Source organism: Peromyscus eremicus, chromosome 19 (genome assembly GCF_949786415.1).
Source record: "Peromyscus eremicus chromosome 19, PerEre_H2_v1, whole genome shotgun sequence".
Classification (NCBI taxonomy): Eukaryota; Metazoa; Chordata; class Mammalia; order Rodentia; family Cricetidae; genus Peromyscus; species Peromyscus eremicus.
This window is the reverse complement of record NC_081435.1, coordinates 64238907-64256053: the sequence shown is the minus strand read 5'-3', so window position 1 is coordinate 64256053 and position 17147 is coordinate 64238907. Positions and strand designations below refer to the sequence as shown.

Below are 17147 nucleotides of genomic sequence, written 5' to 3'. Positions count from 1 at the left end.
ACCCTTCTAACTAATGTGCAGTAATCATTGAGAGGATTCAATGTGTTTAACATAACATTGTGTGATGAGAGAGTTTTTCCATTTAAAGAATACAATTTCCAAATAAAGATGTCCCTACTGTTTAAAAAGTCCCACATCCTCAATGGTGTTATTGTAACGAAAGCCACATCAGAGAGACTTGGAGGACTACCCTCTGGGTCAGTCTGTGAACATCATCCCCTGGAACACATTTCCTCTTCTATTCACAGGTTGTATTGAGAGGTGCACAGATGTCAGATGTCCAGGTGACCAGCCAGGCTGGGGCAGTCTTGGGTAGTTACAGCTGTGGAGCTATAGGAATTTTATTCTAAACCCTCCTCTCACCTGGTCTCTTTATCTCATGGAATTTCCCTCCCTTTGTTCAGGATTTTCTTGCTACTTCCTGATGAATGGTATTCCTCACCATCCAAGAAGTAGACATTCAGTTCCCTCCCCACCAGATCCAGGAAAATTTCCTCACCCAGTACTTCATGCTCAGGCCCAGACTTAGAGAGGCCAAGGCAAGACCAAGCGGGGCAGCACTTCTGACCAGGTGGAGCACTTCTGACCAGGTGGAGCACTTCTGACCAGGTGGAGCACTTCAGAATCCCATGGGAGGAGAAGGTGTTTGTTGTCACCTCTCTGTGGCATTCCATCTTCAAGTTAGAGTTTTGTGTCTCAAACCCCAGAGGACAGACTCTGATAGGGATGTCAGAAGCACTCAAGTTAATTAATTTGTGTGTGTGTGTGTGTGTGTGTGTGTGTGTGTGTGTGTGTATGTCTAGAGCCTCTGGTTGACCAGACAACTGGATGACCATGATTTGGGGTGAAATAGTGACGGTATTTCTGGCTGGGACCGATGTTTGAGTTTATGGCCTGGATGAAGCTGATGACACTGGATGCCGGGCCTCGCCCAACTCATCAAGGGTACCACCAGAGTGCAAAGGCTGAAGAAAGAAATCTGTTCCCTACCACTCGAGCCGAGACACTGCTCCCGCTCTTCAGTCAACCTCACCCCTTTCACTCTGATCCTCAGGCTCTTGGGCTTTAAACCACATCACTAGCTTTTCCAGCTCTCCGGTTTAAAGATGGCTCACCCCAGGATTCATCAGACTCCATGATGACCCATTCCCCCTCTCTCCCTCCCTCTTCCCCTTCTCCATCCCCCACTGCTTCTGTCCTCCCTCCTGGGAATCCCAATACAGCATTCCAGAGGTGAGTTACCTGGGAAACAGGCAAGGCCAGTTCCTATGTTTCAAGTCACTCAGGCCAGCTGACGAGGAAGCTCTGTAAACAGACCCACTCCTTTCATGGGTGATAACCTGAGTTTAGAAGTGGTTTTGAATAATCATCTAAGTCAACTTTGTCTTCTTATGGATGAAGAACCAAGTCCAGGGGCATTAAGTATTGTGACAACTTCAAATCTAGCTGGTGATAGAAATACAAACCTTTATACCCTACCCTCTTGCGAAATATTACTTTTACTATGTAAATTGGGTTACATTTGTTTATGTTGCGGAATATTACTTTAACTATGTGAAAGTGTGTTTTATTTGTTTAGGCTGCATTTGTTTAACTATGTAAAGATGTGATGCTGTCTCACCTTGCCTGCGTAAGACACCTGATGGGTCTAATAAAAAGCTAAATGGCCAATAGCTAGGCAAGAGAGAGATAGGCAGGACCGCCAGGCAGAGAGAATTAGAAGGAGGAAGAATCTAGAAGAAAATGAGGGAGAAAGAGAGGGAGACACCTGTTGCCAGCCAGCCACAGAGGAAGCAGGAAAGTCGGACATGCAGAATGAAAGAAAGGTAAAATAGCCCTGAGGCAAAACAAAAATGAAGAGAAACAGGTTAAATTCAGTTAAAAGAGCTAATAGGCCAAGCATAAGATAAGGCCAAGCATTCATAATTAATAATAAGTCTCCATGTCATGATTTGGGGGCTGGTAGTCCAAGAAAGCCTGCCACACTACCCTGAGTATAAGCTCCTTGAGAACAGGCTCCGTTTACTCTCCAGAGCCCCGCAACACACAACACAGTTGTAGCACAAAACCCCCACAGGGGAATGGGAAGGGCTGATGTCTATGTTCTTGAACTTGAGCTGGGGGCAGAACCCCCAGTCCCTGGTTGGGCTCAGGTCTGATTTGAACCCTGAGAATCTGGATTTCTAATAAGAGCCCAGGTGATGCTGAGCTTGGTGATCCATTCATCACACTTGCAAAAAGCACGGAGGTATGTGTTCTGAGGACCTATCCATTTCTAATATAACTTGAAACACTCATTCCCAAGAAGCCTACTTTATTAGACACTAAGTGGCTACGTGAGAAATCCCAGACTTAAAAGATACTAGTTGAAAAGTATTTAATGTGAATAATTACCTTCAGGGTGGTCTAGGTAGAAAGATTAAATAAATTAAGTTGAGTCAATAGGAGTTTAAGCATCATTTGTTAAAGCAGTACCATTAGTTTTTCTTTTCCTGGTGGAAATTCTCTCCTTGTCACATAATCCTAATTAATTATTGTATAAAGACCTGAAAACTTAAATGCACAAGGGAGTAATAATCTAATGTTTCATTAACCAGCAGCTTTGAAAGCCAGAACCAAGTGAGAAAAAAGAGCAGAAACAAGAGCACAGAGCGAGTCCCCTCCAAGTGGCCTGAGGTCCACCCGAGTACCTCCATTTGTCACGGAGTGTGTTAACATGAGCACCCATTCACACTGGCAAATACATCGTCTCTTTCAACATGGTGTTTCTGAAGCTAGCCAATCAATGTGAATTTCAGGAGTATTTCATTGATTTTGCAATATGCTTTGTAATTACTGAATCAATATAAAATTCTCAACTCATTAGGAAATCAGCTTTCTTAAATCATTTATATTAATGTGTTTAACCAAAGGCATTGGAGTTCCTTTAAAAAAAATCACTTATTTAATCACCTGCATTATCAATGAACAAATGCTCTGGGCTGAAGTTTGTTGTACTTGCTTTAAAGGAGCACTTGCTCTGGTTCTTGCTTGGGTAGGACCTCAGCAAACTGGGTTCCATGGCACAGACCTGAACGGGAATGCGGATCTGAACAGCCCAGGGAGAAATGGAGGGGAGTGAGGAAAACTTGGGCCTTGAAAGTATTGCCTCAGGTTTACAGCTTTGACTCCAGCGGTCTGGAATTTTACAGTGTGCTGGTTGGCTATTTGTGTTGACTTCTGAGCAGAACATAGTCTGTAGCACTCGGGCGATTCAGAGTGAGTGTGTGTTTGGGCACCAGAGACATACTAAGTGGATAAAAGAATAAATTGTTTTTCTACACACAACACTTCAGATACCAAATGTTTAGGGTCTTCTTGCCAGGAACCTCTCCAGTACTCTGCAGACACCATCTGATTGTTCAACACTAATTCAGTTCAGACACTAACCGCTGGGAGTTTGGGCAGACTCCTAAAGGCTAAGGTCTCAGTATCATAAAAGACCAGTTGCTCAGGGTACCATTGGGAAGTCAGAATCCCTTAGGTTAATCTGCTACGTTGGCAGAACCAGGGCGCTTTACTTACATGCACCTGCTGATTGGAAAGTATATGATAAAGGATGCAAATGAGCAGCCAGAGAGAGGCCACATAGAATGAAGTCTACAAGGGTCTCATGCACAGGAGCTTCTGTCCCCATAGAGTCAGACTGTGCCACCAGCACAGGGATGCCTCTGTTACTTTGGAAGCTCTCAGAACCCTGCAGTTCAGGGGTTCTGGTGGAGGCTTTAATAGGCATTATGGATTAGTAATTCAGTCTCTGGTTTCTGCTTCCTCTGTCCTCTTCCAGAGGATGGGGATGAGCTGAAAACTTCAAGCTTCTAATCTTGGCCTGTGTGTGTGTGTGTGTGTGTGTGTGTGTGTGTGTGTGTGTGTGTGTGTGTGGTGTGGTGTGTGTATGTGTGTGTGTGACCAGCTTCTGTTCTGAGGTTTCTGGTAGCCTGCCAAAAGCTACTTCAGTAGAACAAAAAGGGCTTGGTTTAATGTTTTTATCGCCTCAACCACTTAGAAAATGACATGGTTTTTAGAAATCTGTGTCAAAAACTAGGGACAAAGACTGACTGACTGTACATTTCTTATGTCACACTGGATTAAATACTTGAACGGATTTAACACTTTATAATAACTCATGAGTGGGTTGGGCAGGTATTGTCTTATAAATGAAACAGACACCTGGGGATGACATGGCATGATTCGATTCAATTGACATGTCTGTGGTAGGGGCTGAGGGTGAACACGGGCTCCTTGTGGAAACTCACAGCGGGTGGTGCGGCCCTCACTCACAGGCACACTACTGCTGAAAACCATAAACTTTAGACATTCATGGTGACCCCAGAGGCAAACATAGCCCCTTTGTCCCCCACTCAAGGGCCACACAGACTCAGGTTACTCCATTTGAAGCTTAGTTCAATGGTGTTTATCCTGCCTACCAGGGTGACATTGCTTCTTTCCCTGTCTCCAGAGCGCACTATAACAACAGTGACTCCTTCCACACACACTGAACCTAAGGGTCGTACAGCCCTCCCATGCACCATCTTATGTGATAAAACATCCCTGTGAGGGAGGCCAGTGCTCACAATCCACAGGCTAGAGAAGTTTACAGAATTAAATGGATTGCTAGAAGAGAGGTTAATTGAAAATCTGTCCCCCACCCCTTATTACCCAGTGCTGTCTTCCCGGAGAGAGGAGCTAAACAGAGCTAATCTGGGTCCACAATCCCCCCGTGGATAACTCACCCTCAGTGGACCTCAGTGCTCATCTCATAGAGGTAGAGAGGCAACTCCTACTCTTCCTGTCCGTGAAGGAAGTCTAGATGGAAGGATGAATGATGGATGGTGGCTTCCTCAATCTGGCCTCTCATCCACTGGTTGCCTACCAGGACAGTTAGCTACCAGAGATCCTGGGGCTTTGGCTAGCTGGTGCATGAGCGCTGCCAGTGAACATGTGGAGGAGGTGACAAGTCAGTGGCTAATGCGACAACACCAGGGCTCTTTGTGACAGCACACTGCTGTCCTCGGTTCTCGGGGCCCTCCTCCCATTCCAGAGTGCTTTCTTGTTACTCTAGAGTACGTCTACTATGCCATCCCAAGGCTTTAAAAGGCCACCCAAATATCCTGGTGCTGGGCTTCATCCCTACACCTGCCTCAGCCTGCTGAGTACCGAAAGGCCCCCACCCAGGGGTAAACACGTCTTGCCCTTGTCCGGTATTAACCTGTTATCCTTCCAGCAGGAGAAGATCTGCATGTCTTCCAGACACAACTTCACTACACAAAGAAAGAGGCCATGGAGTTCTAATTGTGGAATTTCAGTTGTCTGCGTGGGAGCTGGGCCCTGATGGAAGGCGCACATCAGCTGACTGCTGGGCCCTGCTGCTCCTCTGGAAAGAGGGGCACATTGGCTGCCATCCCAGGATTTCTGTTAATAAATCAGACTTCTCTGCCACCAGCTGCTTGGCATATTGTTTTTGTACCAGTAACACAGTTGCCAAATTGTCATTGTGCTGGGTTGGAGATAGCACCGGGCTGGTGTAATTAACCCCCTCAATGCACCCCACCCTGGAGTTCATCTTGGCTTCAAGATGGCCCCCATGGAAGGGGGTAGGGCACCACTGGCCTGGCCACCCTTGCCTGGGAGGAGGGATTAATCACAGAAGGGTGGTTGACAGTCTGGGGAGGGAGCAGCTGTTTCTGAGGATGGAAGTGAGATGCTGAGAAATGGCTTGGTCTTTGTACAGACACCCCCCCACACACACTCTAAATGGGCACCACTGGTGTTTAAGTAGTACTGCATGTCTTTGGGAACTTGAAGTCTTTCTTCCATGCTCTTCAGCCCATTTTACTTTCCAATAACCTTTTGGATTATTACTGAAAAAACTGTAACCAGGCACAAAAATATGAATCAATTTTGATGCTACCATCACATACAAAAAATTTGTATTTTGCATGCTGCCAAGAGCAGAAACCCGCACGCGTACTTGTTCATGCTTCCTAGTTGGTAGGTAAGATCTTCTCATGACTTTGTATTCCCTCTCTGATTGCAGGTTTTCAAAGATGGGGAAGCTGGTGTGGGGGGTCTGGAGCTGCTGACCCCTCAGCATAGACTGGTCCAGGAATATGCATCCTGGTCAGGCCCTGCACTGTTGCTCTTTCTGAGAACATGTGGAGGCAGGGCCAGTGCTTCTGGGGTTAGGCACAGAGGCATCACAGGGAGGCCTCTAGGAGACTTCTGGGTCACCACAACTTACATGGAATCAGAAATGGCAGCAGTGGTCAGCTGGCTGGTGTCTCTCTTGGACAGTCAAGGCTTGGGTGTGTTGGGTGACAAACCACTGTTTCACTTGGTAGGCTGAAGATGTCAAGTAGGATCTCTAGAGGAACTATAGCCCAATATTAACACTGTACAGGTGAGGGAACAGACTCAGGGGGCAGGATGTAACCATGCTTCCTTTTTCTAAGGGGGATGTTGTTCTGTGGGTAGCAGATACGACAGAGGCTATTTCAAGAGCACAGAGAAAAGTCCAAGCACCTCTGACTTATAGCAGTGTTTACTTTGTGCCGTTTAACCCGTTAGCTGGGGAGGCCAGATATCTGAAGGGTCTCACAGAAGAGAAATAACAAAAGAAGAATCTGAAAGGCTTGTCAAGGCATTTATCACTTAGTTCTCCAGAGGGCGATGGCAGAGCTTTGTTCACATTTGTTCTATAATACAGTAATGGTATCATTACCTGGCACACAGCAGCTGCTCAGTGCCACAGCCACATGAACAGTCACACAGTTCATTGCTGGTTACTGCTAAGTCAGGATTCCATTTGGCTCTCTGTGGCAGAACCTGATCCTAGTGGCTTAAACAATTAGGAACTTTTGTTTTCTCCCATAAAAAATAGAGCCAGTAACCTGATGTCCAGAAATAAAGTAGCCTTTTATATAATTCATCAGGCAACATTGTTTCTTCTCACTGTCATCCTTAAACATTTGTACTTGTCCCCATAATCTTAAGAAGGTTGCTCTACTCCAAGAGATCTGGTCTAAATTACAAGTAAAAGGCACTGTGTGTTGGGAGAATCTCATCTTTTTATCAATAGATTCCTGGATGCCCTACTCACTAGGCTTCTGTTTGCAATCCATTTGGAAGAAGTAAGTCACAGAGCTACCTATAGCTGCAAAGGAGTCTGGAACTATATCTGTTGGTTAGAAGGGTGCCATGCATACAAGTAGATAATATGTATCTTTTATTTCAGTTGTTTTAAAGTGAAAATGATTTAGATTAAAAACAAACAAACAAGAAAACAAGTAGAGGTTCTGATGTGGAAATCTCTTAATGTAGGTCATGAGATCATATGTTTATTTTACCATCCTGCAAATAGTTATGAAACGCCCACACTATAAAAGGTACTAGTTATAAGCTAAAGACACAAACAGAAACAAATCAGATGACATCCGTTCTCAAGGGGTGCCAGCACACACATGAAGACAGGGAGTCCCACTGAACGGTGAGGGAAGAAAGATCTAGGTAAGCAAAGTATGCAAAAGGGACCAGAGTCTGATGAAGTCCAAGGAAGACCTGTGGAGCAGGTATACAAGACTGAAGGAGATCCAGGAAGGAAAGCAACTGGTTCTGTATGTAGATCTAGGTTGCTAAAAACAGACTCAGGGCATATACACCAGGCATCAATGGGGTGTGGAGGTACAGCATGGCAACTGAATATATGTGAAGCCATTACCTTTTAGTGGACATGGAAGGCCGTAAATGTGATTTCCTTGGATAGTCAGAGTCACCGAATACCCCTTTTTATATCTAATCACAATTACAAGAGATATGTGTGGTCTGGTCTAGAGAACTCATTTTATATGGGAGGACATCAAGATCCAGAGAGTGCAAGTGACCTGTTGGTGATCAGTTAACAGTAACATCTGGGCCAGACCTGTATTATCTTGAGTTCTGATCCTTTCCTTCTGAGAAACATTCTGTGTTAACAGGCACTTAATTGTCCACCATCTGATATGGTCTTAATAGCAGTTCAGTGAAATAGAACCAGTAGGATCAATTCTAATTGTACACACTGGAGGTGTAGGTTAAGAAAGGTGAAGGCCACACCCACCCTGACTCCAGTATACCATTTAACTGCTACACCTCTTCAGTTGGTCAGATGAGAATTCTAGTAGATGATGCATGGAATAAGGGGGGTACATCTGCAAACATATGTTGTCTTCACCAAGGTGAGACGTAGCCCTAATGCTGCCACCTTGAACACTTTCTCTCATGAATAGGAGAAGGAAAGTTTTCTCCAGCCTGATCATGTCACCCGAGTCTCAAGCCACAGCAAGACATGACGGGGTTGGCCAGTGTCTCGACTATATTTGACATCCTTGATCATTTGTGATCTTGCTATGCTTGGTCACCTCAAGCAGGGAGCAATTCTAAGAATGGAAAGACACCACTAGAGAACTGACTGGGTGGGGAGCTGTAGGGGGTGAGGGAAAGGTCACTGGATAACCTCAGCATAGACGTCTATCCTCTTGATTGGCCTTTTAGAGAGAGAAATGAGGCTTGGCTGAGATGAGAACAGTCTACATTAAGGTAGATTCTGCTTAGGGTTCACCAACCCGCTCCATTTTAGAACCAAGGAGGACATTCTGAGAGGATCATTGTTCAAAGATGGTTGTGTAGTAGCCTGTCCCATGACCTGGCAAGACTGGCCTGCCAGAGGCTGTTGACAGAGACAAATTAAGTCTGCCTTTTCTGCTGTCATCCCATGATCACCATCCAACATTGTCATACTATTTCCTCATCTTAGACATTTGGGACTCCAGGCTCTGACCATTCAAGCCAGCATGGCAGTGTCAAAAATCATCCCTCTGTTTTCCTCACCCCCAATAGTCCTGCTATTAGCTCTGTAAGGGGATGCAAAGCTTGTGGCTGGCCAGTCACTGGTATGATAGCAGCTTTCCTGGGGTCCCCTGTGTCCCAGGGCTCTTGAGTAGGGACAGCAGTCTTAGTCTGTTGTTACATAAAATTGCCATGAGAATCTTAAATTTTTCACTTCTTTTGTTCGATGAAAACCTGTGAACATTAACACAGCACATTTCTAATCTATGGGGAAATTCTTCCACACCAAGAAGGGCCTCACAACTTCAGGACCCTGTTTAGTTTTGAGCTGACAGTGCAGCTAGCTAACTAGTGTTGTTTTCACAGAGAAACAAATGGAGGTTACTCAAGGGCATGAATTGCAGATGATGTTTGAGACACTTGGATTTAGGATAGCAGGAAATATTTGGGGTCTTGTATGTTCCCCCACATGATACTGTAAGGCCAATGTGCATGTATGTGGATGTCAGTATCTGCCAAGCAGCCTTGGAATAGCCCATTCTACAATAATTTCTCATTTCTACTTTCAAGAGAATGACAGCCAGAATAGATCCATGTCCTGCAAGAAAGGCTGAAGCAGAGACATTGAGAGGGAGGGTTGTTTCCAAGGAGGAGATATAGTGGCATCCCAGCCTCCCAATGTGGAGGTGAAGCATGAAGATATGCCTTGCTCTTGATGTCACTGAGGTGTTTTTTTTTAACCTTCATTTGAAATCACAAATGAGGTGACACAACAGAAAACTTGCTCAAGTCACCTCGGTTTGTCCATGCTACTTATGGCAGCTAATCTTGGTCATCAACTTGACTACATCTGGAATCTAATGAAACCCAAGCAGCTGGGTACACCTCACCTGTGAGGGATTTTCTTGATTAGATCATTTAAGGTGGGAAGGACCATCTTAAATCTGGGCCACTCTTTCTGGTGGCAGCCCACTTAAAAGGATGTGGAAGAAGGAAGCTTTTGCCTTTTGCTTGCTTGCCCTCACTCTCCCTGTCAAGTTCACCTATTCTGCTGCTAAGGTACTGATTCTATTTATAGGGGTTCCACCATACAACCTACTTCTCTCTCAAAGCACCCATTTTTCAATATCATCGCCACAAGGACTAGGCTTCAACATATGTATTGTGGAGACACACAGAATTTCAGACCACTCATCAACCACCGTTTAAGGAACAACATGGTGTTCCTTTGTTCTTTGTGCATGCAGTTCAAGATGTGAGCGCTCAGCTTCCAGCTCTTGTCGTCATGCCTTTGCATCACCATCATGGACTCTAACTTTCTGTAACTGTATGCCCAAATAAACTCTTCTTCTGTAAGTTGCCTTGGTCCTCATTATTAGCACTGATGGCTTATCCCTTAATTGGATGCTTTAGACAGTAGACTGAATACTTTCAGAGAACTCTGTTTCTCAATTTTCACTGCTCTACTAGATAGGTACATTTATTACTTCTATTTTTGTAGTAGAGAAAACTGAAATATGAAGAAACAAGACAATTGTCCTTAGCCGGGCGGTGGTGGCACATGCCTTTAATCCCAGCACTCGGGAGGCAGAGCCAGGCGGATCTCTGTGAGTTTGAGGCCAGCCTGGTCTCCAAAGCGAGTTCCAGGAAAGGCACAAAGCTACACAGAGAAACCCTGTCTCGAAAAACCAAAACCAAAAAAAAAAAAAGACAATTGTCCCTAAATTACAGAGCAGTGAAGAGTGGCAGAGACTCCAGGTGCTCTCTTCTGAATGTACATTGGACACTGCACAGAGGAGAGAGCTGGGAACTGGAGCTACAGCCTGGGGTCCTTATCTGTTTTATGGATAAAGGCTGTGGTGGATTCTGTGAGATGTACCTCATTGTCTTTGGCATTTGAATACTTGCCCCCTGTCCTCAGTGGAGGTAGCTGTTTGAGAGGTTTGGGAGGTATGGTACTGTTGGGGGAAGTAGTTACTGGAGGCAAGCTTGAAGAGTTTAAATACTCATGCCATTTCAAGTTTGCTTTCTCTGCTTCACCTTGCAGCTCAAGATGTGAGCTCTCAGCATCCTGCTCCTGCCCCATGCCTTTGTTCTGCCATCATAGATTCCAGCCCTCCGGAACCAGAAGCCCAAATAAGTCCTTTTAGAAGATTCCTTGGTCATAGTGTTTTATCACATCAATGGAAAGGTCTATTTGTTCTTCAAATCCCTAGATTCTTCAGTGGTACAACTACACAGTCAAGAGTACACTCTATCAGTGGGCCAGTTTTATTAATATTTAGGGGACAAAACTAGGACTTGATACCCTTCTTTTTGCAGATGTCTTGATCTGCAAAACAAACAAACAAACAAACAAACAAAAAACCCCCAAACCAAGCAAAAACAAATTCGAACAACATAAAACAAAAAAACTGGTCACCTGGTCATTGCAAACCCCAGTTCTTTTCACTTGCCCTATGGATTACTGCTCCAGGAGGAACAGGGGAACCTTGAAAGGCTGACTCCTTGGTTTAGCTTTGTAAATATGTATTTAGGGAGCTTTAATAACATATATTATTGACCACATAGACTCATAGAGCTATTTGTGTGTAAATCCATATTTAGTACACTATTGATCCATACCAGGCAGCCAAAACCGTATTAATTTGAATGTGAAGATTAAAAACATTTGCAGAAGTTGTTACTGAGTATAAAAGAGTCAAAGTTCAATTTCCAGCAGCCTAATGGGCATCCCTGTCTTTTGGATAGGTCCTTTTAGCTGACTTGCCCAGTTCCTTTGGCCTCCCTGTCTTCTAGAGTGGTTATGTGTGGTGGACACTCTGTGGAGGCTCCATCTGTTTCCATTAGTCCGAAGCACTCACTTCTCCAGACAGTCCTCATTGCCCACTGCTGGCTCTCAGCTGAGTTTCTCTTTGGGCTTTACCCACAATAGGGATGGTCTTGTCTACCTTGTTCTCCATTGCACCAACTCCTGGAATAGCTGATGCTGGATCTGTGTGTGGGTCAAGGATTTCCTGGGGTCAGAGCTCTCTGTGAAGTGCTTTTCTGAAGAGGAAGTCATTCAGTTCTGTGCTCTGTACAGTTGGGCTGCCTTGCTTATATCCTCAGGTGGGAATACTTCCTACATATCTCTGCCCCTGAGTTTATTTGGGAAGACCCTGATGTAAAACATGTATCAAATCTAGAAATGAGCATTGACTGTCTTCTTTCTCTTCTGCTATTAAAAAAACAACCTTGGACTAGGGAGATATCACAGTTTGTAAAGTGCTCATTGAGCAAATGTAAGGATCTGAGTTCAGATCCCCAATATCCATGTACAAGGCATTTTACGGTAACTCTTGTCTATAACTCCAAGTCCTAGGGAGGCAGAGGCAGGTAGATTCCATAGGCTTGCTGGTCAGCTAGTCTAGTGGGTGAACTCCAGGTTTAGTGAGAGACCCTTCTCAAAAACAAGGTGGGGACTGGAGAGATGTCTCAGTGGTTAAGAACACTGCTTGCTCTTCCAGAGGTCCTGAGTTCAATTCCCAGCAACCACATGGTGGCCATCAACCATCCATAATGAGATCTATTGCCCTCTTCTGGCCTTCAGGCATACATGCAAACAGAACACTGTATACATAATAAATAATAAATATTATTTAAAAAACAAGGTAGAAAATAAAAAAGAAAGATACCTTTGTTGACCTCTGGTCTTCACACATAGGCAAGTGCTCTTGCACACACATGCATACAGTATGTAAGTGTGTGTGTGCATGTGTGTGTGTGTGTGTGTGTGTGTGTGTGCATTTGTGCATATGCCTCCAAAGTTATCTGAATTATAAAGAAAATAGAAGACTTGAGCAAACCAATAACACTAAGGTCATTAACAAGTAATCTTTCAACAAAGAAAAGCCTAGGAACTAATGATTTCTCTAGTGGATGCTATCAATCATTTAAAGAACTAATACTCATCATTCTCAAACTTTTCTCAAAAAATGAAGCAGAGGAAACACTTCTAAACACATTTTATGAGGTTACCGTTTCTCTGACATCAAATCCAGACAAGGGCACTATAAGCAAAGAAAAATACAAACTAATATCCATGGGGAACTTGGGTGCAAAATTCTCAAAAAATATTAGCAAATGGAATTTAATAGCACCCTGATCATGGGGAAGGGCATATGGTGGTGGGTGTAGGGGACTTGTTCCCAGGATGCAAGGATGGTTTAGCATATATGAATCAATACATGATACACCATGCCAACAGAATGAAGGAAGAAGTTCATCTAATTAAGGTATATAATCAAGACAGAGAAAGTATTAGATAGAATTCAACATTGCTTCATGATAAAAAGCTCTGAGTAATTGGGTATAGAAGGAATGTACATCAGTGTAACAAGGACCGTGGACCACATCCACATTGACAGTTTTATTCACAGTAAGAAGTTAAAGGCTTATCATCTAAGGTCAGGAATAAGATGTGATATCCAACCTCATTACTTCTATTCTATATAGTACTAGAGGTCCTAGCTAAAGCAATTATGTATGAAAAAGTGATAAAATGCATCAACATGGAAAAGTACAAATTTAAATTGCCTTCATTTTCAGATTGTGCAATTATATATAGGAAATTCTAAAGACTGAACCTAAACTTTTAGAGCTAATAAATGAATTCAATAAAATGACAAGATACATGATTAATGTACAAAAATCCATAGCAGTTATAACACCAAAAAAGAGCTATCTAAAAAAAGTCAAAGAAACAATGCCATCTACAATAGCATCAATAAATTACTTAGCAAAAATTTGATCAATGAACTAAAAGATGTCTACATGGAAAGCTATTAAACATTGATCAAAGGAACTGGAAAAGACATAAATAGGGAGATAATCCCATGTTCATGGATTAGAAGATACATTGCTAAAATGTTTATGCTGCCAAAATGATCTGTAGATACAATTCAGTCTTAGAAATATAATGCCACTTTCCACAACACAGAAAAATTTCTAAAATTCATGTGGAAGTACAAGTAGACAAATCAATGCTGACCAAAAACATCAAAACTGAAAGCATCATGTTATCTGACTTCAAAATCAATTACAAAGTTATAGCCATAAAAACAGCATGGCCCTGGCATAGAAAGAGATACCTAGATCAGGGATCAGAAGAGACAATCCCAAAGTAAAACTATGCACTCAGTTGCTTTTGATGTAGTTACTTCATCTCAACAGAGTTTCCAAAAATGCATAATGGAGATGATAATCTTCAGGAAACGGTAGTGGGAAGGCTGGAAAGCTATTGTGGAAGAATAAAATTGGACCTTTATCTCTCACTATATTCAAAATCAGCTTTGCTGTGGGATGTCTTTCTGTGTGCTGTGAATATATGTTTCTCTGATTGGTTGGTAAATAAAGTTGCATTGGCCTATGGCAAGGCACCTTAGAGGCAGGTGGGAAATCCAGGTAGATATAAAAGGAAAGAGAAAGTCAGAGGTGGAAGAGATGCCAGCTGCTGCCAGAAAAAGCAAGATATGAAAGTACTGGTAAGCCATGGCCATGTGGCAACTTATAGATCAATAGAAATGGGCTGAGTTTAGTTATAAGAGCTAGCTAGCAAGAAGCTTGAGCCATAGGCCATGGCCATGCAGTTCATAATTAATATAAGTCTCTGTATGTTTATTTGGATCTGAGTGGCTGCAGGACCTTGGGGCTGGGCAAGACCAGAGAAACCATCATCAGGCTATACAACTCAAAACTGTTCTTAAATTTAGGACCCTGAATTGTAAAACTAGTGGAAAGAAATGGAGAAACTTCTGTGTTTTGGATATGGCTCTATATAAACATAGGCTACAATAAGAAAAATAGGCAAGCAGGGTTCCATAAGACAGAAAAGCTCTGTCCAACAACAAAAACAATCAGTAAGTGAAGAGCAGTCTGCTCTTCAGGAGAAAACACTTGTGAAAGACATACCCTACAAAGGGTATCTAATATCTAAACTGTAAAGAATACAAACAACTCAGTAGTGAAAACAAACAAACAAACAAGAACAACAACAAAACCAACTTGACTTTAAAAGGTAGACACAGGACCAGAACAACTATTTCTGAAAAGCCATACAAACAGCCTAGAGGTATATGAGAAAAATGTTCAATGCCATAAATCATCAGAGAAGTGCAAATTCAAACCACATGAACACATCACTTTACACTATTAGAATGACTGTCATCAGAGAGACAAAAGTTACCAAGTATCTGCAGGGACATGGAGAGAAGCAAACCCTTGTACACTGTTGGTGGGTGTGTAAATTAGTACAGTTGTTATAAAAAACATCATGAGGTCCCTCAGGTAACTAGAAACAGACCTACAGTATGACCCAGCAGTTCCACCATTGCTGTATATCCAAAGAAATAAAAGCAGTGTGTCAAAGAGAGATCTACGTATCTGTGTTTATTGTAGCACTTTCTACAATATTAAAGAAAAATGAAATCAACCTAAATGCAATCTAAATCAACATACACACACACACACACATACACACACACACACACACACACACACACACACACACCCCTTTACATATTGTCTTTATACACATACACATATGCACAATGTTAATACCATCATGGATGATCTAGGTGTAGAAAGGAAAACTGATGATCTCAGCTTTTACAGTGTCTACAAAACTCAAACTCATATGCAGAGAGCAGGATGGTGGTGACCAGGGGCTGGGACAGTGGGCTGAAGGAACTGGAGCTATCTGTCAAAGGCTAAAATGTTTCAGTTAGTAACCTAGAGAGCTGTTATTCCTTGTAGAGACTAAGGTGAGTCAGTAAACATTCTGAGAATCACTAAGGGAATAGATACTACATAGTCTCAGGAAATCTCTTACCTCCTTCTGAACCTACTGGCAAGAATGACTTGCCCAACATCTGGGACAGATAGCCTGCTGCCACTGAGACCCTGCAATGACAGGGATGGGGCTTGACATAGACCTCTTTGATTGGTGAACTTATATTTTGTGGAAACATTGCTCTATTTTATCTTTTACACTGGTCCTCTTGTATTTACTTTTAATTTATTATATTATAAAATAATATATGTGATGTTGTTAAATGAGACATCTAAGAGCCCATTGTGCTGGACTGTGCTTCTGTACTAGGCCTAACCAAGCCAGACAAAACCAGAGTGCTAAATACTAGGTGTCTTAGGGTTTCTATTGCTGTAAAGAGACACCATGATCACAGCAACTCTTATAAAGGAAAACATTTAATTGAGGCTGGCTTACAGTTCAGAGGTTTAGTCCATTATCATCATGGCAGGACACAGAGGCAGACATGGTGCTGGAGCAGGAGCTGAGAGTTCTACATCTGGATCTGCAGGCAACAGGAAGTGAACTATGACACTTGGTATAGCTTGAGCATAGGAGACCTCAAAGCCCACCCTGACAATGACACTTCCTCCAACAAAGCCACACATACTCCAAGAAAGCCACTCCTCCAAATAGTGCCATTCCCTTCTTGGGTCATTTTCTTTCAAACCACCACATGTGGCCAACTGAACTTTCTCCTTTAAAACAAACCAGCAGGTAATCAAGCAAATGAACATCAAGCTATCACACATGAACACACCCCTGCAAGATTAACAGCAATCGATTAGAGATACCCAGGGTACCAGGGCCAGCATGTTGAGGAAATATATCCTCTAATTTCTTTACTTTCTTAACTGAAAGTAACTTATTGTAATTTCCTCTATTATTAAAATTTGTTCTTAGATAATTTCCCACATGTACATAATACATACTGACCACTTTCTCTCCCCCACCTCCTCTCATTTCCCTACTACCTCTGTTCACCCTACTCTCCCTACAAATATCTTTCTCATGTCCATGTCCATTTTTATTTATTTATTTATTTATTTATTTATTTATTTATTTATTTGGTGACCAACTAAATTTAACCAGGGCCATTTGTATGACCATAGGTTTGGAGCTCTCCATTGGAAGTTGGTGGGCTCAGCAGTAAGTCCACAGATGAGGACAAAGATCCCTCCTCTCCCATTACCTATCACTAGCCAATCATAAAGGGTTGGGTCCCATGGGCCCCTCCTGGATCCATGACTGACTGTTCACAAGGCCAGTTTTGTGTGGGTGCAGTACAGATGACCATTGTTGCTGTTATTCAGTGGCTAAACTAAGTCTAGAGGATGGCATCTTTCACTTTATCTTCTGAATCTAATGAACTTCCTTCCCCCTTTCCTGAAATGCTTTCTGAGCCTTAGAACTAGGTGGCCTAATTATCTTATTT

The 17147-nt window shown here is 42.9% G+C and overlaps 1 long non-coding RNA gene across 3 annotated transcripts in view; it reads left to right on the top strand.

Annotated features, from left to right (window-relative positions):
• LOC131895943 (uncharacterized) overlaps window positions 1-5481 on the top strand; it is a 46973-nt gene extending 41492 nt beyond the window's left edge. For 2 of the 3 annotated variants that reach the window (XR_009375330.1, XR_009375329.1), the window contains exon 3: window positions 5267-5481. This is a non-coding gene — a long non-coding RNA (uncharacterized LOC131895943). Of the gene's footprint in view, window positions 1-5263 lie in introns of all 3 variants that reach the window. The other variant, XR_009375328.1, reaches the window with a different exon arrangement.
• The last annotated feature ends 11666 nt before the right edge of the window (window positions 5482-17147 follow it).